The sequence below is a fragment of the Schistocerca serialis genome, chromosome 9, assembly GCF_023864345.2.
Source record: "Schistocerca serialis cubense isolate TAMUIC-IGC-003099 chromosome 9, iqSchSeri2.2, whole genome shotgun sequence".
Classification (NCBI taxonomy): Eukaryota; Metazoa; Arthropoda; class Insecta; order Orthoptera; family Acrididae; genus Schistocerca; species Schistocerca serialis.
Window position 1 is genome coordinate 77,717,048 of NC_064646.1, and position 24,584 is coordinate 77,741,631.

Below are 24,584 nucleotides of genomic sequence, written 5' to 3' on the forward strand. Positions count from 1 at the left end.
ATTTTTTAAAAGAAACAGATTTAAAATTATAATCAGAAAGCACCCTCTAAATATCAAAGTTACAATTTATTCAGAAGGAGAAAGAAACAAGTTTTGACTGTATGGGCTTTCGGGCAGAGAACCTTGCCACTCCCTTTTGACACAGCCGTAGTTACGACTGCTCACAATAGCCTCTGAAAGGCTATACTGGTGCAAATCTGCAACACACCAGATAACTTTAAACTAAGAGTTTTAACAATTTGCACAAGATCACAAATAAAATTATGCACCATCCTCCCCCCCCCCCCCCCCCGTAGCAGGGATGGAAATGGTACAAAACACTAACAATTAAAATATTAACCTTGCCACCGAAGGTGCAACTTGATTTTAACTAAAATGATCATTTAAATAAAAGCCCATGAAATGCAATCAATCTTATACAAAATTCAACAAGGTTGACCAAACAATAGTTAAGATGCTCTACAGTACACAGATACTGCCTCTCAAGATCATAGGCAATAATATCAAAGTTTCCAAAGGTCAAGAATATTTCAGGTATTAGGCCGTTACACTCCAAGCAAAAAATTCGTTAACACACCAAATCCGACAAACATGACACAGGCAGCTACTAACGTACGGTAGATTCGTAGGATGATTACCGAACAACCCGAACCGCAAGTTGCTCTAGCCCGCCCCTACTCCACAAGGGAAAAACGGACCACCCAATTTATAAACAACCTCCTTCCCGCGGGTGGGAAACGAAGAAGAATGGTGGGGCGACCCCAAAGCAAAACGGCTGGTGACCTCACCAAGAAAACAAGTAAATTTAACAAGAGTAAATCATACAACCTATCACCAATCACGTAACTTCTAATAAACGGCGATTTCTCGAGAAGACCCGGCGCAGTACCCTAAATCTCTGTCCCGAACCGTCCGCTGCCAGCCGCTTCAACGGACGCAGGAAGGCAGGCCGATCTCCCGTCTCACGGCGTCGCAGCTCGCCCCGGCCAGACCGATGTCGTGGGTTGATTCCTGTTGCTCTCGTGTCGGCCGCGAAGTCACTACCCCTCGCTGTACGGCGCGACCCACTGGACTACCGTGGCGACCTCACATGCGCCGACCCTCAAGATGGACAAGTCTTCTCGTGTCCCAGTGTGCGACCGACCAACCGATCGATCCAACCGCCAATGACCATTGCCCGAGCAAACTCGAGCAGACTGGCGGCCTAACGCACAGACTCAGATGCAGGAACTAAGCCCCGACCGGGCGACCACTCGCTGAGTTGTCTTACTGGTGGAATGGAAATTCATTCTGCCACCTTTGAAGGTTGATCCTAACGGCAGACATACTAGCACTCCGAACGACAGACAAACTGCCTAACAAATGCGGACGAGAGACAGACTAGCAAGCTGGGGACGAGAGACTGACCCAGACTGACTCTGGCGAGCTCATAGAGCCCCTTAAATGCGCGTGCACGGGGGACGACTGCTTCACACTACGCGCTGCGGCGCGCTTTTCGAAACAGCTATTTTTAACGCTGCTCAATTACCTCCAGCCGCGACCTTGAAGTCATACCCGATGGCTCCCAACACCATGATACGACGAGTATGACATCAGTGCATCTCCAAAACACTGGAAGACTGGGACTGCGGTACCCACATTGTCCTCGTCGACAGCAGCTCAATACGCAGCGCTCACATCTTCGCGGGGAACACTGAATTTCAACCTCCCGCCAGGACGCCACCACGAAGCCCACTCACTACAATGCTAGGCGTCTCCTATTCGTAGTGTCTCATTACTTTCAGTTGTTCCGTCCGCAAGTCTTTTCAAGACAACACATACCGAGCTCCGCCCCCAGATTTCGGAAGACCTGCAGTGAAAACAGAATCACATAGCACGGTGCTACTAATCTGATAACAGCTAACAATTGATTGTAGAGTACTGAATAATAATGCAACCGTGTGAGACAGTTAGAACCTAGGATATAAAAGTTAAAACATCCATGTTGCAAAGTGTATTCCACACCGTATCAACTACGGAGAAAACTGTTGTGGACTGGCAAGACAGCCAATCCACTATGACAGGAAGCCGAAAGGCACGCGTTTAAACTCACGCAGGCCGGCGTGAGGTCTGGAAAATGACAAGGACTTGAGACTAGCAAAAAACGTACGTAGCTTCTGGAATACTTAACTTTAATCCATAATTGGTGAACATCGGTCTGACGGTACATGCATCACAAGATAAATAGCAATTGATAATGGCACCTTGCTAGGTCGTAGCAAATGACGTAGCTGAAGGCTATGCTAACTATCGTCTCGGCAAATGAGAGCGTAATTTGTCAGTGAACCATCGCTAGTAAAGTCGGCTGCACAACTGGGGCGAGTGCTAGGAAGTCCATCTAGACCTGCCGTGTGGCGGCGCTCGGTCTGCAATCACTGACAGTGGCGACACGCGGTTCCGAAGTATACTACCGGACCGTGGCCGATTTAAAGGCTACCACCTAGCAAGTGTGGTGTCTGGCGGTGACACCACAGCTTCATTCCAGGTTTTCACCGCACTCGCCGATGATGGTCATTCGGGGTAGTGCGGGCCCGTGATTCATCACTGAACACGAGACGGTACCATTCATCAGCATTCCGTGGTTCCCAGTGGTCGCACCACTATAAACCCAACAGTTTGTTTTGTGGTGTAAACGCCATCCTACGCATGGGACGATGATTCTCTGGACCGACTGCTTCTAGTCTACGACCAATGGTGTGTGATGACACAGAATGTTCCAAGCAGTTCATTTTTATTGATGTATGGATTCTATGGACGAGGGACTTCAGCTGATGATATATGAGGAAAAGTATCACCACAGCTGTATCTTGACAATATCTTTGCCGGCCGCGATGGTCGAGCGGTTCTAGGCGCTTCAGTCTGGAACTGCGCTGCTGCCACGGTCGCAGGTTCGAGTCCTGCGGCGGGCATGGATGTGCGTGATGTCCTTAGATTAGTTAGGTTTAAGTAGTTTTAAGTTATAGGGGACTGATGACCTCAGATGTTAAGCCCCATAGTGCTCAGAGCCATTTGAGAATACCTTATTCTACCACACGACTAGTTCCGATGGTACATTACCGCCATCTCCAGGCCCCCCACCACTGCCGAAAGAGTATTTGATTTCCTTGGCTCATTTACTATGGGATCCTTCTTACGACGACAGGTGGGATAGGTTTCTTCAGGAGTCTATACTCGACACTGCAGTGGAGAAAACACGGTGTCGAGTATAGACCCCTGAGGAAGTCTAGCGCATTGTGCTCATAACAGGGATCCTATAGTAAATGAGTCAAGGAAATCAAATACTCTTTTGGCAGTTGTGGGACCTGCGGATGGCGGTAATGTGCCGCTGAAACTAGTCGTATGATAAAATAAAGACATTATCAAGATACAGCTGTGGTGGTACTTTTTCCATATAGACCGTTACTTGTTCACTTGTTCATTGGTGTCAGGTACAGATGTGAAGGGATTAAAATTCTCCTCAGTGCACAATACAGCGATTTGGTGAAGGTCAGAGGTGCTCGCCTGGAACATCGACAGCATGTATGACTGCCATCAAGTTTCCATGTAACCAACATCTGGCAACTGGCGCATTCGGAAGCCACATAAATACTGGTGGTGCACGAAGCGGTGAGCCAGCAAACGGAGATCCAAAATGAGGCTCCTTTGAAACTCTGTCAGGTGCTGATAACGCTGTCTCACACGGTTACACGACATTTCCCTATTCTTCCCAGTGATCGTTCAACATATAACGCTTTTGACGCACGTTGTACAAGACAGTGTCCCACAAACGTTGCAACAAAAGCCGAGGTGCTGTAGAGGGCGTGTTGGGGAACATAGTGAGGTTTGGAGCAGTGTTTGGAAAAGTCATCCAACGACGCTACAGAACGCCAACGTTACAGTTGCCGGCGCTTGTCGTGAGGCCATCTCTTCAGTGAACGCCACGCAAAGTTGTTTGTCGTCCAATTATCGCGACTGGTTGCCACTATCGCCAGTGGAGAAGATATCAGCGCACACTCCGCTGCAGAGTGAAAATCTCATTCTGAAAACATCCCCCAGGCTGTGGTTAAGCCATGTCTCCGCAGTATCCTTTCTTTCAGGAGTGCTAGTTCTGCAAGATTCGCAGGAGAGCTTCTGTAAAGTTTGGAAGGTAGGAGACGAGATACTGGTAGAAGTAAAGCTGTGAGAACCGGCCGTGATTCGTGCTTGGGTAGCTCAGATGGCAGAACACTTGCCCGCGAAAAGCAAAGGGCCCTAGTTCGAGTCTCGTTCCGGCACACAGTTTTAATCTGCCAGGAAGTTTCATATTAGCACACACTCCCCTGCAGAGTGAAAATCTCGTTCTATAGTCCGTGAGACGAGTGATTGGTACTGACAGTTCCGGCGGGCAGACGGCGCTGTTGCCGAACGTGGCTCACAGCACGCGGCGCCCTGTCTGCTACACGCATTCTCTAGCAGCAGAAATAAAAGCGAGACAAAATACAAGTCGTATTGGTACGCGTGAATTTATTTGATGCTTGAAATATATTAACTCGAAAACTGATAAGAGCTATTTAGTACAAGTATCTAAGATGCTGAAACATAATAAAGTTATTTGTTAAACTTCACAACTGAAATGAAAACTATTTTCGCAAGTTGTTGAACATTAGCAGTTTTGGTTTCCATTGTTAAGTATTAGCATTATTAATTTGTTCTACTACAAGCTACAGAATAATTGGTCAGTGTATTAAGAGTTATAATCTGAAGAAAGTACTCACAATATGATGATCTGGTTGTAGATCGATAGCAATCTCCCTCCTTACATTCCTGAATACGTTGTAGTTACTGTAATGGAAAAACACCACTCACATCACTGTCAGAATCTGATTTGACATTGTCTTCCTCAGCACTACTCGAACTATAACTGCTCTCTCCCAGATGTATTATTAAATTTTCGATGCATTCTTCCACAACCCCTTCGGTTTTGGCCGCCTCTCTGATGGCACTTGCAGTGCTGTTTACAATTTTAGCCCACGTCTCGCTTGTTACTTTATTGATAGCTGCTGGAAGGAGAGTTTCCACTTCAGAGATCGTGAATTTTTTATTGTTTGCAGCAATGTATTTTTTTATCTGCGCCCACACTCCTTCAATTGCATTGAAGTGACAGTGGTATGGAGGAAGCCGAACGATTTCATGCCCGTGCCTTTTTGCAATCTCGTCAATTACATACGTTGGAAATTGGGGTTTCTTTTGTGCCACAATTTCGAACAGTTCCGCCTTCCTTAAATCTTCTCTGAAATCTACTTTTCGCCGTTTCAACCACCGAATGATATCGTCTTTTTTTGTTGCCAAGGTTGGTGCCTTATCGTGAACAACGGAATGATAAGGCGCATTGTCCATAACAATCACTGATGGACTTGTCAGATTCGTCATAAGCGACGTCTCGAACCATTCTTGAAATACTACACTGTTCATTTCTTCATGGTAATCTCCCGTCTTTTTTGACCGAAACATTTTCAAACAGTTTGGCACAAAACCTTTCGATGTTCCTGCATGTAAGACAATAATACGCCCTCCTTTGCCAACAGGCACTGCCATTGTCCCCTCGGGCGTTCCATCATTCCAGCCTCTACGTAAAGAACGGCTGGCACTGACCCAAGTTTCATCTAACCACACTATACTTTCGAATTCCATACCCATGATACTGCGCAGAAATCTGCTCCGCCATGCAACTACATCTGTCCTTTCCATTAATATTTTTCTTCCGTTAAACAGTGAATAGCTGAAGCCTATGTCTTTCAACACTGTACGCTATGAAAATTTGCTCCCTTTAAAAAGATCGTCTTTCTGAAGCGACACCAGTAATTTAGATAGAGTGAGATGTTCCCTTCTCTTATAATAGCTGTATATATGACGACGAATAGCGTCTTCCTGAAAATCGTCCAAAGCTGTCACCTGCTTATTTCTCGGTCGCTTCTTTCCTGGTGTGTGCAGCTTTGTTGTGCCACTCTCGTCACAATCTATACTATACTGTTCTTTCTCTATCTTTACAACAGTGTTCTTACTTATTTTCAATGCTGCTGCAGTTCTCTTCACAACCTGAACAACAGGAATTAAGGGCCCATCTTTGTGCTTTTCTTTCTCAAAGTAATCTCTCACAGAGCACACGAATTTACGGGCCTGGGTGTGTAGCACACTTTTCTTCCTCCGTTTCACTTCTTGTGTTGGGCTGGTACTACCCGCCGCACTAGACATTGTTTACAACGAAACATAAACAAAGAAACACTAAAAACAACAAAAACGAAATAAACTGCGAATTCAACTTCAGACAAACGACGAACGACCGCACCGCCTGCACGCGAGACAGTTTCATAAGCGCGCGCGACCGGGTTTCAGAGCGGCAACGTGGCCCTTGCTACCCGCTCGAAGTCAGGCCGTCATTGGCTGCCTGCCTGCGGTCGCTAGGCAACGGAAAGACGCTACCGAGCTGTCAATACCAAAGACTCGTCTCCCAGACTATAGTGGAGAAGATGTGCAGCTTCTGAGTAGAAAGGCCTTGTCTCCTATGAGCTCGACGCTTTGTTCCCTTGGTGAACGACGGTTTCCGACACGGGTATCCATCTGCAGTTTACTTTTCTTATGTACACCGAAAAACATTGGTGACCTTAGAGGATTCCAGAAGAAAAATAAACTTTGGATGGAAACAAGTGCCTGAAATCGTCAGACACCGAGGCAACAGAGCCTTGCATTCATATGAACTAAGGCCTCTGTACTCAGCAGCTAACTCCATTCCTCAACTGGCGATCATGGCAGTTGCGATGGCTCAAATGGCTCTGAGCACTATGGGACTTAACATCTGAGGTCATCAGTCCCCTAGAACTTAGAACTACTTAACCTAACTAACCTGAGGGCATCACACACATCCATGCCCGAGGCAGGATTCGAACCTGCGACCGTAGCAGTCGCCCGGTTCCAGACTGAAGCACGTAGAACCGCTCGGCCACAACGGCCGGCACAATTGCGATGACTGAATAACAAATGCATTGGGAGAGTTCCGCCTTCGGTCGGTCACAGTGCGATGTCACGTTTGCTAACGAAAGGGTGGCCTAGTAGCAGGCGCCGGCGCCTATAACTTCGACACTCGGAAATATTGCTGGATGATGTTTGTGATCACTGGTTTCTATTCTCGAGTTGTTCCTCAAGATCCCCTCTACAACACCTCTAGGCTTATCGCAACATTTCCAGGGCACTCTGTATACCTTAAAAGGCCTGGTAACAACACTAAACACACAGAATACCCATGCATTCTCGTGGCCGTCTGAACTGGCCACAAAGAATTGCAAATCCAATAATTCACATACCGGCCTGTGGTGCATACAGGGTGTTTCAAAAATGACCGGTATATTTGAAACGGCAATAAAAACTAAACGAGCAGCGATAGAAATACACCGTTTGTTGCAATATGCTTGGGACAACAGTACATTTTCAGGCGGACAAACTTTCGAAATTACAGCAGTTACAATTTTCAACAACAGATGGCGCTGCAAGTGATGTGAAAGATATAGAAGACAACGCAGTCTGTGGGTGCGCCATTCTGTACGTCGTCTTTCTGCTGTAAGCGTGTGCTGTTCACAACGTGCAAGTGTGCTGTAGACAACATGGTTTATTCCTTAGAACAGAGGATTTTTCTGGTGTTGGAATTCCACCGCCTAGAACACAGTGTTGTTGCAACAAGACGAAGTTTTCAACAGAGGTTTAATGTAACCAAAGGACCGAAAAGCGATACAATAAAGGATCTGTTTGAAAAATTTCAACGGACTGGGAACGTGACGGATGAACGTGCTGGAAAGGTAGGGCGACCGCGTACGGCAACCACAAAGAGCAACGCGCAGCTAGTGCAGCAGGTGATCCAACAGCGGCCTCGGGTTTCCGTTCGCCGTGTTGCAGCTGCGGTCCAAATGACGCCAACGTCCACGTATCGTCTCATGCCCCAGAGTTTACACCTCTATCCATACAAAATTCAAACGCGACAACCCCTCAGCGCCGCTACCATTGCTGCACGAGAGACATTCGCTAACGATATAGTGCTCAGGATTGATGACAGCGATATGCATGTGGGCAGCATTTGGTTTACTGACGAAGCTTATTTTTACCTGGACGGCTTCGTCAATAAACAGAACTGGCGCATATGGGGAACCGAAAAGCCTCATGTTGCAGTCTCATCGTCCCCGCATCCTCAAAAAGTACTGGTCTGGGTCGCCATTTCTTCCAAAGGAATCATTGGCCCATTTTTCAGATCCGAAACGATTACTGCATCACGCTATCTGGACATTCTTCGTGAATTTGTGGCGGTACAAACTGCCTTAGACGACACTGCGAACACCTCGTGATTTATGCAAGATGGTGCCCGGCCACATCGCACGGTCGACGTCTTTAATTTCCTGAATGAATATTTCGATGATCGTGTGATTGCTTTGGGCTATCCGAAACATACAGGAGGCGGCGTGGATTGGCCTCCCTATTCGCCAGACATGAACCCCTGTGACTTCTTTCTGTGGGGACACTTGAAAGACCAGGTGTACCGCCAGAATCCAGAAACAATTGAACAGCTGAAGCAGTACATCTCATCTGCATGTGAAGCCATTCCGCCAGACACGTTGTCAAAGGTTTCGGGTAATTTCATTCAGAGACTACGCCATATTATTGCTACGCATGGTGGATATGTGGAAAATATCGTACTATAGAGTTTCCCAGACCGCAGCGCCATCTGTTGTTGAAAATTGTAACTACTGTAATTTCGAAAGTTTGTCTGCCTGAAAATGTACTGTTGTCCCAAGCATATTGCAACAAACGGTGTATTTCTATCGCTGCTCGTTTAGTTTTTATTGCCGTTTCAAATATACCGGTCATTTTTGAAACACCCTGTACATGTACGTGCAAGCTGTATGAGTGGTTCCGTTTTCTTTACCCGGCACTGTGTTTACCTATTAGAAGTTCGTGATGACACGTCTCTGTGTACCTGTAGCAGTGCTCGTTGCACCTGGGCGGCGAGGAATCCATCGGTTCGGAAAAAGAGCGCCGACCAGCGAGCGTCTCACCATTAGCGAGACGGTGGGCAGCGCAGGGGGGCCGGCGCATTCACCGGCAAACGACCGGCCTCATTCGATTGGTCGCGCACAATCGATTTAGTTCGACCCATTGTGGCGGCCGGGTGTGTAATAGATTAGCGGCGGGCAGCCTGTGTTTGCTCGGCGACCACCCCCGCCGTTTTTACCGGCACCTCGTCCGCCGGGTCCTCCGTTTACCGCTGCGTCACTCTGCGCTCCAACGGCTGCCCCGGCCGAGGTCGCTCGTTGGCGACGTCTTGATCTCCGAACCGTGCGTCCAGTCGCTGGAATTCCAGATCGATTTCCTCCGAAAGTCGCTCAGCGGGAGGATCCGCGTTCCGTGACGGGAAAATGGTCACGACTTCTGTTCAGAACGCGCCCGCCCCGTTCGGCAAAAAGCAGCCTTTCTGGAAGGCACTGTAGTTGTGGCACCTCTCAAAAGAGGCAGTGTGTATAACGAGAGGCATGAACCGGATCTGACGCTTATGAAGCGTGAAATTCCTTGAGGGTCTGCCGAGAGCGACCGCTGTCTGGAAATAATCGAGAAATTGAACTCAATAAATGTCTTCGACACGTGGATTGAGAAAAAGGACCACTTTTACCGGAGACCTTGCAACACATAGTTTCCTGCCATGCCAATAGCTGTTGTTTGTGTTAAAACTGGCTTTCGATATTTGGGGAGAGCAGAGGCCGAGCAGAAGGAAGGAGAATGAGATTTTCACTCTGCTGCGGAGTGTGCGCTGATGTGAAACTTCCTGGCAGGTTAAAACTGTGTGCGGGACCGAGACTCGAATTCGGCACCTTTGCCTTTCGCGGGTAAGTGCTACCCAAGCACAGCTCACGGCCCATCCTCACAGGTTTACTTCTGCCAGTTTGGAAGGTAGGAGACGAGGTACTGGCAGAAGTAAATCTGTGAGGATGGGGCGTGAGTCGTGCTTGGGTAGCTCTGTTGGTAGAGCACTTGCCCGCGAAAGGCAAAGGTCCCGAGTTCGAGTCTCGGTCCCGCACACAGTTTCAATCTGCCAGGAAGTTTCAGAAGGAAGGAAGTTTTTCCAGCCCTGAGATGGTAGGTTCGTCTTCCCTAACCCTCCTAAATGGGTTGTGTTGGAGACATTATTCAAAGGTACTTTTCTGATATGTTTGGTTTGCACATTCACTGAACAGTGTGATAAACTACTATCGATATCTTTAGTGCAGCTTCATAGTTTTCCATTCATTCGGCAGTTTCATTTTACCTTCTACATTTTTGCTTTTCCATAAATTACGGCATCATCTTTGCTGTACTTTGTGTGTTTGTGCTGTACTCCGACTGATCGAAATAAACTTTTTGAGCAACCCCTTGTAAGCCCACACAGTCATTTTCGGATGTTTAGAAGGTCGATTTGTCTGTCAGCCAACGAAAATTTTTCGTACTTTGGAAGCCATTAGATATTCCTTGCTTGAGCGAGCTTTCACCATTGCGGTAGTACACTTCAGCGAATTCAGCTATGTTTGGTTTAGAAGAACGTGTGGCTTTTTCTGGTTGGTCTGAGATACGTCGGAATTTCTAGAATTATGATGAAATCGGATGAGATCATTTCGATTATTTGCCGTGATGAACATTAAGCGGTGGGTTATTTCATTTTGGGAGTTTATTTTAAATTTCTCGACCGTTTAGTTCGCAGTCCCACCACTTTCAAGCTTACTCCAGTATTCTTCCACATGGCGAAATGGAACCTCACCTTCTGCTCCTCACCTTCTGCTCATTTTTTATTAAGTGGAAACTGATTATAGGAACGAATATTATCCCTTCGACGAGTCGTGTTGTGGACACGAAGCTGTCAACGTATCCTGAATTATAGGACAGTCGTTGCCTCATTTAGAGTTGTGTATTGAGAACATATTCTCACGATTAAGCTTTTTGAGGTTTACTCTTGTATTTATTGCTCTGAGGACCTTTATAGGGTTCAAAGTCAACTGAATTTGTTTGGTAACAATGTATATATGAAACTCTATTCTGTATTATTACCGTTCAAATCATTTGCTTGTTATTTGTACGTAACGCAATAGCGCGCCGCTACGCCGTCATATTGCTGAAACATGCTGGTCCCAAACGCGGCTTGTCATAGCACATTGACTGGAATGTGTATCAAACTGATACACAAGATGACTTCCCTGACAGGCAATGTGCACCAAAGTGATACATATGTTTCAGATCTTTTGTGTAATTCACGTACACTGAATTCAAATGGCTACAGCCCAGGCCTCCTGGAGAGGCTGTGCCCTTCTCGTTCCTAAATTGGTTGATGGATCCCCTCCATGGTTACCATGTGGTTACTGGTAGCCAGTTCTCAAGTTTGGCAGCCATGCCTAAGCGTTGTTCGAATGGAAAAATAATGTGCTTGCAACGTCTTTTTATTATTCACACTTGTAAAATAAAACATATAAGCTATTAATTAATTCAAGTATGTCATTACATCTTTTGTGAATTTATAAACCAACCTTTTGAAATGTTACGAAGTCAGCTTTTGTTTTATTTTTGCACTATTCTTCAAAAAATAAAAGTCATTCGCCTGAAATGCTGAAAGGAATCTTGATTTGCTATTAAGGATTTTGCATAATTCTTATACACGTGGCCTAGCAGGAATGACACTGCGGAAATTAGCGTATTTGAGGGGGTACCCTTGACTGTAATGCTGGTTGCTATAAGACGAGAGCAATCTCATCATTCAGTTCTAGGTCTATTTCTTGAAAGACTACTCATTTAATGTCTGAAGAGAAGCGATGCAAAATTTATTTTCGTTGCAGTTAGATTATTTACGAGCGTCTGTCTGTCATTATTCTGTTAAGTATAAGAGGTCAGACTGCGATTTCAAAATATTTTACCTGTTATAAAGATTCATAAAAGGCCATGCTGGAAAGTAATGCCTCCGAATTTTCTTATGTGAAGACTCTTAAAGCGTTTTCAGTAGAACAAACTTTATTAACATTCTAAACGTCGTGTATGAGGATATTGAAAGGGTAATGCAGTATGTAAAGGGGGACGAAAATCTAATAGTCATGGGCGACTGGAATGCAGTTGTAGGAGAAGGAGTAGAAGAAAAGGTTACAGGAGAATATGGGCTTGGGACAAGGAATGAAAGAGGAGAAAGACTAATTGAGTTCTGTAACAAGTTTCAGCTAGTAATAGCGAATACCCTATTCAAGAATCACAAGAGGAGGAGGTATACTTGGAAAAGGCCGGGAGATAAGGGAAGATTTCAATTAGATTACATCGTGGTCAGACAGAGATTCCGAAATCAGATACTGGATTGTAAGGCGTACCCAGGAGCAGATATAGACTCAGATCACAATATAGTAGTGATGAAGAGTAGGCTGAAGTTCAAGTCATTAGTCAGGAAGAATCAATACGCAAAGAAGTGAGATACGGAAGTACTAAGGAATGACGAGATATGTTTGAAGTTCTCTAACGCTATGGATACAGCAATAAGGAATAGCGCAGTAGGCAGTACAGTTGAAGAGGAATGGACATCTCCAAAAAGGGCCACCACAGAAGTTGGGAAGGAAAACATAGGTACAAAGAAGGTAGCTGCGAAGAAACCATGGGTAACAGAAGAAATACTTCAGTTGATTGATGAAAGGAGGAAGTACAAACATGTTCCGGGAAAATCAGGAATACAGAAATACAAGTCGCTGAGGAATGAAATAAATAGGAAGTGCAGGGAAGCTAAGACGAAATGGCTGCAGGAAAAATGTGAAGACATCGAAAAAGATATGATTGTCGGAAGGACAGAGTCAGCATACAGGAAAGTCAAAACAACCTTTGGTGACATTAAAAGCAACGGTGGTAACATTAAGAGTGCAACGGGAATTCCACTGTTAAATGCAGAGGAGAGAGCAGATAGGTGGAAAGAATACATTGAAAGCCTCTATGAGGGTGAAGATTTGTCTGATGTGATAGAAGAAGAAAGAGGAGTCGATTTAGAATAGATAAGGGATCCAGTATTAGAATCGGAATTTAAAAGAGCTTTGGAGGACTTACGGTCAAATAAGGCAGAAGGGATAGATAACATTCCATCAGAATTTCTAAAATCATTGAGGGAAGTGGCAACAAAACGACTATTCACGTTGGTGTGTACAATATATGAGTCTGGCGATATACCATCTGACTTTCGGAAAAGCATCATCCACACAATTCCGAAGACGGCAAGAGCTGACAAGTGCGAGAATTATCGCACAATCAGCTTAACAGCTCATGCATCGAAGCTGCTTACAAGAATAATATACAGAAGAATGGAAAAGAAAATTGAGAATTCGCTAGGTGACAATCAGTTTGGCTTTACGAAAAGTAAAGGGACGAGAGAGGCTATTCTGACTTTACGGCTAATAATGGAATCAAGGCTAAAGAAAAATCAAGACACTTTCATAGGATTTGTCGACCTGGAAAAAGCGTTCGACAATATAAAATGGTGCAAGCAGTTCGAGATTCTGAAGAAAGTAGGGGTAAGCTATCGCGAGAGACGGGTGATATACAATATGTACAACAACCACGAGGGAATAATAAGAGTGGACGATCAAGAACGAAGTGCTCGTATTAAGAAGGGTGTAAGACAAGGCTGTAGCCTTTCGCCCCTACTCTTCAATCTGTACATCGAGGAAGCAATGATGGAAATAAAAGAGAGGTTCAGGAGTGTAATTAAAATACAAGATGAAAGGATATCAATGATACGATTCGCTGATGACATTGCTATCCTGAGTGAAAGTGAAGAAGAATTAAATGATCTGCTGAACGGAATGAACAGTCTAATGAGTACACAGTATGGTTTGAGAGTAAATCTGAGAAAGACGAAGGTAATGAGAAGTAGTAGAAATGAGAACAGCGAGAAACTTAACATCAGGATTGATGGTCACGAAGTCAATGAATTTAAGGATTTCTGCTACCTAGGCAGTAAAATAACCAATGACGGACGGAGCAAGGAGGACATCAAAAGCAGACTCGCTATGGCAAAAAAGGCATTTCTGGTCAAGAGAAGTCTACTAATATCAAATACCGGCCTTAATTTGAGGAAGAAATTCCAGAGGATGTACGTCTGGAGTACAGCATTGTATGGTAGTGAATCATGGACTGTGGGAAAACCGGAACAGAAGAGAATCGAAGCATTTGAGATGTGGTGCTATAGACGAATGTTGAAAATTGGGTGGACTGATAAGGTAAGGAATGAGGAGGTTCTACACAGAATCGGAGAGGAAAGGAATATGTGGAAAACACTGATAAGGAGAAGGGACAGGATGATAGGACATCTGCTAAGACATGAGGGAATGACTTCCATGGTACTAGAGGGAGCTGTAGGGGGCGAAAACTGTAGAGGAAGACAGAGATTGGAATACGTCAAGCAAATAATTGAGGACGTAGGTTGCAAGTGCTACTCTGAGATGAAGAAGTTAGCACAGGAAAGGAATTCGTGGCGGGCGGCATCAAACCAGTCAGTAGACTGATGACCAAAAAAAAAAAAAAAAGTCTTTATCCTTCTTGTCTACATATTTATTTCTCAACATTGTCACCCTGGTGACGCACACATTACTCCCAACATGAGGCAATTTTATTGATACCGTCTGCTGACGTAGCCACAGCGTCACCTCTGCTCGCTTTATCATTATCAACGTGAAGTCCTCCCGTAGTAATCTTCAAGTTTTGCAAAAATATGAAAATCGGATGCGGCCAGGTCGGAACTGTATGACAGTAAATCCAAGGCGTTCGATTGTTTCACATGTCCCAGCACTCATGTGCGACCTGGTATTGTCATGCTATAATTTGAAGCCCTCTAGCTGCAGAGGGTTTCAGCTGACATCAGCGAAGCGGGAAAGTTGACCGAGCAGCGTCCGCGACCAGGAATACACCAACCGATGCTGAGAACAGAATAAAAAATTAGGAGGCATTACCTTTCAGCACGCTCTCGTACGTACTGCTGAGCTCAAACGTTCGGGGCTTCACTTTGACCGTTCGTGTTTCAGTTTTCTCACATGCACTGACGGGATACCTTCTAATATCGTGTCGGACCTCCTTTTGCTCGGCATAGTGTAGCAGCTCGAGATGGTATGAACTCACCAGACTTTGAAAGACCCCTACAAAAATTTTGTACCATGCTGCCTCTACAGCCGTCCACAACTGCTAAAATGTGGCGGGGCTAGATTTTGGCCACGAATTGAGGTCTCGATTGTGTCACACAAATGTCCGATGTGATTCATGTAGGACGCTCTGGGCTGCCAAATCATTCGCTCGAATTCTCCCCAATGTTCTTCAAACCAGTGGGGAACAATTGACGCCAGGTGACATAACATCATTGTGTGGGAACATGAGATCCATGAATGGCTGCAAATGGTCTCCAAGTATCCGAACATAACCACTTACAGGCAATTGTCTGTTCAGTTGGACCAGAGGACGTAGTCCATTATGTGTATACACACCCTAAACAATTATGGAGCCACTGCTAGCTTGCATAGTGCGTTGTTGACAAGTTGGGTCTTTGGCTTCGTGGGGTCTGCGCCACATTCGAACCTGTCGTCAGCTCTTACCAACTGAAATCGGTACTCTCCTCACCAGGCCACTGTTTTCCAGTTGTCTGGGGTCCAACCGATATGCTCACGATCTCAGGAGAGGTGCTGCAGGCGATATCGTGCTGATAAGCAAAGGCACTCGCATCGGTCGTCTGTTTCTATAGCCTATTAACGCCAAATTTCGGCGCACTGTGCTATCGGATAAGAACATCGTAAGTCCCACACTGATTTACGCATCTACTACACGCAGTGTTGCTTGTCTGTTAGCACTGACCGCTCTACACGAATGTCGCTGCTCTCGGTCATTAAGTGAGGGCCGTCGTCCACTGCGTTGTCCGTGATGGGAGGTAATGCCAGAAACTTGATATTCTTGATAATTAATTCAAACCCTCAGCTGCCGACAGGTGTTTTTGATATACCTCGATGGGGACAGCTGAAAATGTGTGCCCCGACAGGGACTCGAACTCGGAATCTCATGTTTACATCTATCCATCTGAGACACCGAGGACACAGATGAATAGCATGACTGCAGGGACTTATCCCTTGCACGCTTCCCGTGAGATCCACATTCCCAACTGTCCACAATCTACATACGTTATGTACCTAATAGATATTTGCCCATCCACTCATTACTCGGGCCAAGTAAGGTGACGATTCCCGTAAGAGTTCGGGCAAACTGTGCGCATTTCCACAGACGAAGGTCAATGGCTGGGTAGCCTTTAACTATATACACTCCTGGAAATTGAAATAAGAACACCGCGAATTCATTGTCCCAGGAAGGGGAAACTTTATTGACACATTCCTGGGGTCAGATACATCACATGATCACACTGACAGAACCACAGGCACATAGACACGGGCAACAGAGCATGCACAATGTCGGCACTAGTACAGTGTATATCCACCTTTCGCAGCAATGCAGGCTGCTATTCTCCCATGGAGACGATCGTAGAGATGCTGGATGTAGTCCTGTGGAACGGCTTGCCATGCCATTTCCACCTGGCGCCTCAGTTGGACCAGCGTTCGTGCTGGACGTGCAGACCGCGTGAGACGACGCTTCATCCAGTCCCAAACATGCTCAATGGGGGACAGATCCGGAGATCTTGCTGGCCAGGGTAGTTGACTTACACCTTCTTGAGCACGTTGGGTGGCACGGGATACATGCGGACGTGCATTGTCCTGTTGGAACAGCAAGTTCCCTTGCTGGTCTAGGAATGGTAGAACGATGGGTTCGATGACGGTTTGGATGTACCGTGCACTATTGAGTGTCCCCTCGACGATCACCAGTGGTGTACGGCCAGTGTAGGAGATCGCTCCCCACACCATGATGCCGGGTGTTGGCCCTGTGTGCCTCAGTCGTATGCAGTCCTGATTGTGGCGCTCACCTGCACGGCGCCAAACACGCATACGACCATCATTGGCACCAAGGCAGAAGCGACTCTCATCGCTGAAGACGACACGTCTCCATTCGTCCCTCCATTCACGCCTGTCGCGACACCACTGGAGGCGGGCTGCACGATGTTGGGGCGTGAGCGGCAGACGGCCTAACGGTGTGCGGGACCGTAGCCCAGCTTCATGGAGACGGTTGCGAATGGTCCTCGCCGATACCCCAGGAGCAACAGTGTCCCTAATTTGCTGGGAAGTGGCGGTGCGGTCCCCTACGGCACTGCGTAGGATCCTACGGTCTTGGCGTGCATCCGTGCGTCGCTGCGGTCCGGTCGCAGGTCGACGGGCACGTGCACCTTCCGCCGACCACTGGCGACAACATCGATTTACTGTGGAGACCTCACGCCCCATGTGTTGTGCAATTCGGCGGTACGTCCACCCGGCCTCCCGCATGCCCACTATACGCCCTCGCTCAAAGTCCGTCAACTGCACATACGGTTCACGTCCACACTGTCGCGGCATGCTACCAGTGTTAAAGACTGCGATGGAGCTCCGTATGCCACGGCAAACTGGCTGACACTGACGGCGGCGGTGCACAAATGCTGCGCAGCTAGCGCCATTCGACGGCTAACACCGCGGTTCCTGGTGTGTCCGCTGTGCCGTGTGTGTGATCATTGCTTGTACAGCCCTCTCGCAGTGTCCGGAGCAAGTATGGTGGGTCTGACACACCGGTGTCAATGTGTTCTTTTTTCCATTTCCAGGAGTGTACATGAAGATAGTAACTGTTCTCCAAAAAACAAATACCATTTATGACCGTGCAGCTTATCTAGAATAAATGATAATTAACTGAAATCCTCAGCTGCCGACAGTGTTGCTCATATACCTCCATGGGGACAGCTGAAAATGTGTTCCCCGACCGGGACTCTAACCCGGGATCTCCTGCTTACATGGCAGACGCTCTGTCCATCTGAGCCACCGAGGACACAGAGTAATGAGTGGATGGGCAAATATCTATTAGGTACTTTACGTATGTATATTGTGGACAGCTGGGAATGTGGCTCTCACGGGAAGCGTGCAAGGGAAAAGTCCCTGCAGTCGCGCTATTCATCTGTGTCCTCGGTGGCTCAGATCTGGTTCGGGGATTTTTCTCCGCTCAGGGACTGGGTGTTGTGTTATGCCGGCACGGTAGCTCAGCGTGTTCGATCAGAGAGCTGGTTGGCCCCTATAACATAAAAACTGAGTGGGAGGATCAACAAACGAAAGTAAACGGATGTCGTGTGACGTTCGCAACGACGAAACACAACGATCAACAACGAACAAAATGCAAAAAAAAAAAAAAAAGAATTGGATAGAGCGTCTGCCATGTAAGCAGGAGATCTCGTGTTAGAGTCCTGGTCGGGGCACACATTTTCAGCTGTCCCCATCGAGGTATATCAACAACACCTGTCGGCAGCTGAGGGTTTCCAATAATAATCTTCAACATCGCAGCGCGTCAGCAATCGTTGGTTAATGTATTAAAAAACTAAAAACCCGCCTCGACTGCGAACACTGGGTGCTTTTTTCGCAATCGAGGCGGGTTCAAAATGGCTCTGAGCGCTATGCGACTTAACTTCTGAGGTCATCAGTCGTCTAGAACTTAGAACTAATTAAAGCTAACCTAAGGACATCAGACACATCAATGCCCGAGGCAGGATTCGAACCTGCGACCGAAGCGTCGAGGCGGGTTTTTAGTTTTTTTAATATGTTTCAATTAATTATCATTTATTGTAGACAAGCTGCACGGTCATTAATGGTATCTGTTCTCTCGAGAACAGTTACTATCTTCATAATATTCTTCACACTGTGGAACTCGGAATACTGAATTCCGTAATGATTTCCGAAATGGAATGTCCCATACATCTAGCTCCAATTAACATTCCGCGTCCAATGTGTGTTGAATCCCGTCGCACGGCTATAATCACGTCGGAAGCCTTTTCACATGAATCACCCGAGTGCAAATGACAACTCCGCCAGTGCAATGCCGTTTTATAGCTTGTGTACTTGATGGTGCCGTTATTTCTATGTCTTCATATACCGATCTCGTGACTTTTGTCACCTCAGTGTACCCACACCTTACAGGCTAACAGGAAGAAACTATTGTGACCGTTCACGAAGTGAGTGGTACGTCAAAGTCTCATACGTGGCACGTGTTTCCCACTACGACGGTCGCCTCTGAATGGCGCTGTCGCAGAACGTCGTCTCCCGGACGCTGGCCCCCTGAGGAGCTGGTGGCGCACGGAGAGGTCACGATCTGCGCTGTTGCTTTCGTAATGGCTGTCGAAACGTCACAACAATTTGACGTACGCGCACCCTGACCCGCGAACAAGGAAGAGGAGGTCCTCCCGACGGCTCCCTGCTGCGGGCGCCGCGCTCGCCGTCCATTACTCACGGGTTGTCGACACCCGCGTCATTCTCGCCGCCGGTGGCGTCGGCCGGCGGAGGTGGCGGCTTCCATTAGTCAGCGCGTCGACAGGGCTGTCGATGCGACGGCGTCCCGTCCCACGGCGTGTTCGCCGCGGACCTCCTCCGATGTGCCGCGCCGGCCGTGCAGGTAATGGTCCTGTCAGACGGGGCACAATAGTCTTGTCTGAATCGATTATCTATCGCTCGTCAGTCAGCTTTCCAAACAAGCGTTTTGTTCGGGCGTTGCTATCCGTCACCCCAAGCTATTAATGGCATCGTGTATAGGAGGGTAAAGAATGTTGTTAAACCGAATTTTGAAACTCATGCACTTGTCTCTTTATGCAACGGCGTGTGTGTGTGTGTGTGTGTGTGTGTGTGTGTGTGTGTGTGTGTGTTTGAGAGAGAGAGAGAGAGAGAGAAAATAGTAACTGATTCAGGCGCACTTCAGCAGAGAAATTACACAAAACTGAGCCAAAGTACATAAAGCGGAAAATGGGAAGAGCGGGTTGTAGATGAAAATAAAAACAGAACTGGAGAACATATTTTGTGCAGCTCGTAAATATTTGAAGATAATCAGATTTGACAAGAACTTTTTGTTTTTGCTGTGTATATTTGCATCAGGATGAAACGTCCCCTTTAAACAATTATACATGACTGTCCTTAAACTGACACACAATATTTTTAGCGCAACGCAATCTGACTTTCAATAATCCTTACAAAAGAGTGGCCCTGACTAACATTAATCTATACCTTTCACAAATCACTTACCTCACAAAAATCTTCGTTACTCGAACTACTGCAATACACCGAGCGCCACTACTGCCAAGTAAATAAAAGATTCAAACTACGGAAGGCACTAACCACTGATAGGCATAGTTAGCAAATGAAATATTTTAATAGAGAACAAACAATGCATTTACCTAATAGTGTTGAAAAATCATAATATACATAACAGTTCATGACATCCAGTCTTACAAATTTCAAAACTCCGCCATTTCTCTCCCCACATCCACCACTGCTGGCGGCTCACCTCCAACTGCGCAACGCTACGCGCTGTTCACATCCAGCTGCCCAACACTACACTGGCAGACAACAATGCAAACTAGCCACAGACTGCAAACAGCACAGCCAGTGATTTTCATACAGAGCGCTACGTAACATTGCCAATAAGAAAACATAAACAGCCTACTTACAAGGAAAAACAAAGAGTATGGTCATCAGTACAAGACGCCGACTGTCCAATATTAAAATAGGACAATCTACCATTAGCCAAGTAAGTGAATTTAAATATCTCGGAAGCACAATAACTGAAGACTTGAGGTGTCACCAGGAGGTGAAACTCGAATTGCCATAGCGAAGGAGGCGTTCAACAGAAAGAGGAGACTCTTATGTGGCAAATTAGATAAAGGACTAAGGAAAAGGCTTGGCAAATGTTTTGTCTGGAGTGTGGCACTATATGGGGCAGAAACATGGACACTGAGACGAAAGGATGAAAAAAGGCTAGAAGCATTTGAGATGTGGATGGAGAGAATAAGCTGGATGGAAAGAGTGAGTAATGAAAGAGTATTGGAAAGGGTTGGTGAGAGAAGAGGTCTGCTGAGGGTTGTAAGAGAAAGGAAAAAGAACTGGTTGGGACATTCATTGAGAAAGGAGTGCTTGCTAGTAGATCCTTTGGAAGGATTGGTTTGTGGGAGAAGACTGAGAGGAAGGAGGAGATACAAGATGATAGACGACATAAAGGGAAGAGGAAATTATGCAGACCTGAAGAGGATGGCAGAAGACCGGGCAGCCTGGGGAACTACCATGTGAAAACCGCCTCTAGGCAGAACACTGATGATGATGATGATGGTGATGAAAAGAACTAAGAGCTTCCCATGAAACAAATCTCTATTCGTTGCCATTTTCTATCAGTCCGTTACCACCAGGAAACATGAGATTATTTACATCAGCTTGTGTTGTGCAGTTCTTACTGTGACGTCAGAAAAATGAAATGGAAAAACGATCCTGCATCACTGAAACAGCTGCCAAGAGTAAAATTTATTAATACAGTAAGCTGTAAAATAGAGTTAACTAACAGTTGTGCACTTCCTTTATTGAGTTTGTTTCCTTCTAAGAGCAATGCCCTCTCCGCACGAAGAACTCGATTGAAAAACGGGTAGTGAATGATTTCAGTAAAAGCTCTTGATGGTTCTTAAATATGACTTTTTTCAGAGAAGATATTTAGTTAAGGCTGTTAAGACGAAGAAATAACGAAATGTAAGCAGACATCATAGGCGCATAAGATGTTTAACCTTATAACATCCACAGTGATCAACAAATGACCTAAAAATTAGGTGCGTGGACTGCTACAGCCGGAGCCAGTCTCAATAAAATTCTTCTAGATAGGCTTAAACCATGTTGGTATCACACTCTCAAAAAAAATTTATTGAATTTAGAGAGAAGTATTACCTCTGAGAAATTGAAAAAAAATTAAAAAAATTGAAGACCAGATACTGGTTGCTACACGTCTGTCTCCGGTATCAAATCTATTTACTTCTAGTACAAAGCTCAGCACGCATAACTCACACATTTTGAACGTGTACTCGTCTAATTTTAAACATAACAAATTTAAATAGCTCAAGGAAAATAAATACAAAATATTTATTGTGAAGACAAAATCGAAGACTATTTTGGTACATATTTTCGAAATCTCGTGCAAAAGGCTCGAAAAACTTACATATCTGCACAAACTACGTGCCGTAATCACATGGTATATCAAATAAAGAAAATTCCTCACGTCAAGACACAGATCCAGACAAGGAATTTATCTTTGAATTTGGGACAAATTTGAACTGTTAGAACTGGATGTATCAGTCTCGTTTAAACCAAGTAATGAAAGTACAGAGAATTATTGTAACAGATACACTTGATGTATGACGTTTACCTGCTTCCATAGCCGGCCGCTGTGGCCGAGCGGTTCTAGGCCCTTCAGTCCAGAACCGCGCTGCTTCTACAGTCGCAGGTTCGAATCCTGCCTCGGGCACGGATGTGTGTGATGTCCTTAGGTTAGTTAGGTTTAACTAGTTCTAAGTTCTAGGGGACTAATGACCTCGGAAGTTGAGTCCCATAGTGCTCAGAGCCATTTGAACCATTTGAACGTACTTCCGTTTCAGACCTATTTTCCTCATGCTCAATGTGGTTTGTCTGCAGTATTTCATCTTTCAACAAGGAAGCTGACACAGTGTACGATAACAGGAAGAGAACTGTACAAATACTTGGATATCGTATTAAATGTTTATACATTGAAGCGCCAAAGAAACTGGTACAGGCATGCCTATCCAGATATGGACATATGTAAACAGGCAGAATGCGGCGCTGCGGTCGGCAACGCCTACATACGACATCAAGTGTCTGGTGCAGTTGTCAGATCGGTTACTGCTGCTGCATTAGCAGGTTATCAAGATTTAAGTGATATAGAACGTGGTGTTATAGTCGGCGGACGACATCTGGGACACGCTATCTCCGAAGCAGCGATGAAGTGGAGTTTTCCCGTGCGACCAATTCACGAGTGTACCGTGAATATCAGGAATCCGGTAAAACATCAAATCTCCGACATCTCTACGGCCGGAAAAAGAACCTGCAAGATCGGGACCAACGACGACTGAAGAGACTCGTTCAAAGTGACAGAAATGCAACCCTTTCGCATATTGCTGCAGATTTTAATGCTGGGCCATCAACGAAACATCATCGATAAGGGCTTTGGAAGCCCAAGGCCCACTCATGTACCCTTGATGACTGCACCACACGAAGCTTTACGGCTCGCGTGGACCCGTCAACACCGACATTGGACTGTTGATGACTGGAAACATGTTGCTTGCTCGGACGGGACTCTTTGAAAATTATATCGAGCGAATGGACGTGTATGGGCATGGAGACAAACTCATGAATCCATTGACCCGGCATGTCAGCAGGGGAGTGTTCAAGCTGGCGGAGGCTCTGTAATGGTGTGGATCGTGTGCAGTTTGATTGATATGGGACCCCTGATACGTCTAGGTACTACTCTGGCAGCTGACACGTACGTGAACATCCTGTCTGATGAGCTGCATCCCTTCATGCCCTCTGTGCATTCCGACGGACTTGGGCAATTCCAGCAGGACAATGCGACACCACATAAGTCCAGAATTGCTACAGAGCGGCTGCAGGTAACACTCTTCTCAGTTTAAACATTTTCGCTGGCCACCACGGCCCCCAGACATGAACATTATTGAGCATATCTCGGATGCCTTGTAACGTGTTCTTCAGAAGAGATCTCCACCCCCTCGTACTCTAACGGATATATGGACAGCCTTGCAGGATTCATGGTGTCAATAGCCTCCAGCACTACTGCAGACATTAGTCGAATCCATGCTACGTCTTGTTCCGGCACTTCTGAGTGCTTTCGGGGGCCCTACACGAATTTAAGCAGATGTACCAATTTCTTTTGCTCTTCAGCAAGGCTTGGTCCAGAAACAAAGCTAAACTAAACCGGAAATTCGTCCGGTCAGGCTCGGAAGGCCCAGTGGTACAGACCGTCTGTCGTGTCATTCTTAGCTGGTCGGTTTTGACGGATGCGGTTTTGTAGGTGCATGTGGTGAGCACATCGCTCTTCCAACCGATGTCAGTTTTCGGTACAGGTGCCGCTAATTCTCAAAATAGGTAGCTCCACAGTTGGCTTCACGAGAGCTGAGTGCACCCCAGTTGCCAAAAGTGCCCGCGGATCCGGATGTTCATCCGTCGAAGTGCTAACAAAAGCCCGACAGCGCTTGACATCCGCGATCTGACGGAAATCGTTGCTACCACTGTGTCAAAAGGACCAGACACATTGCTAAGGAAAGGGATAGCCCCGGAGATGTTGACGTTTTCGCGGGAGTGGTTCAAGGTGTTTTTTAACAAATAGCTAAAACAGATGATATTATGTACATTGAAGGTGTAGGGGGTGTAAAGAAACTGGTTCTCTATTTCTTAAAAAAAATGTCTTTTAAATAATAAAACATGACCTATACAAGGAATATGACTACCCCTGTTAGTCATGGACGAGAAAAAAGGCATAGTCTTTGTCAGAACGCGCAGAATCTTACGTGGGGCCAATAAGACATCAATTTT

At 46.1% G+C, this 24,584-nt stretch overlaps 1 non-coding gene across 1 annotated transcript; it reads right to left on the reverse strand.

Annotated features, from left to right (window-relative positions):
• Positions 1-17,929: 17,929 nt before the first annotated feature.
• Positions 17,930-18,003, reverse strand: Trnat-ugu (transfer RNA threonine (anticodon UGU)). The gene has a single exon. It is a non-coding gene; the product is annotated as a tRNA-Thr (tRNA).
• Between the last annotated feature and the right edge of the window lie 6,581 nt (positions 18,004-24,584).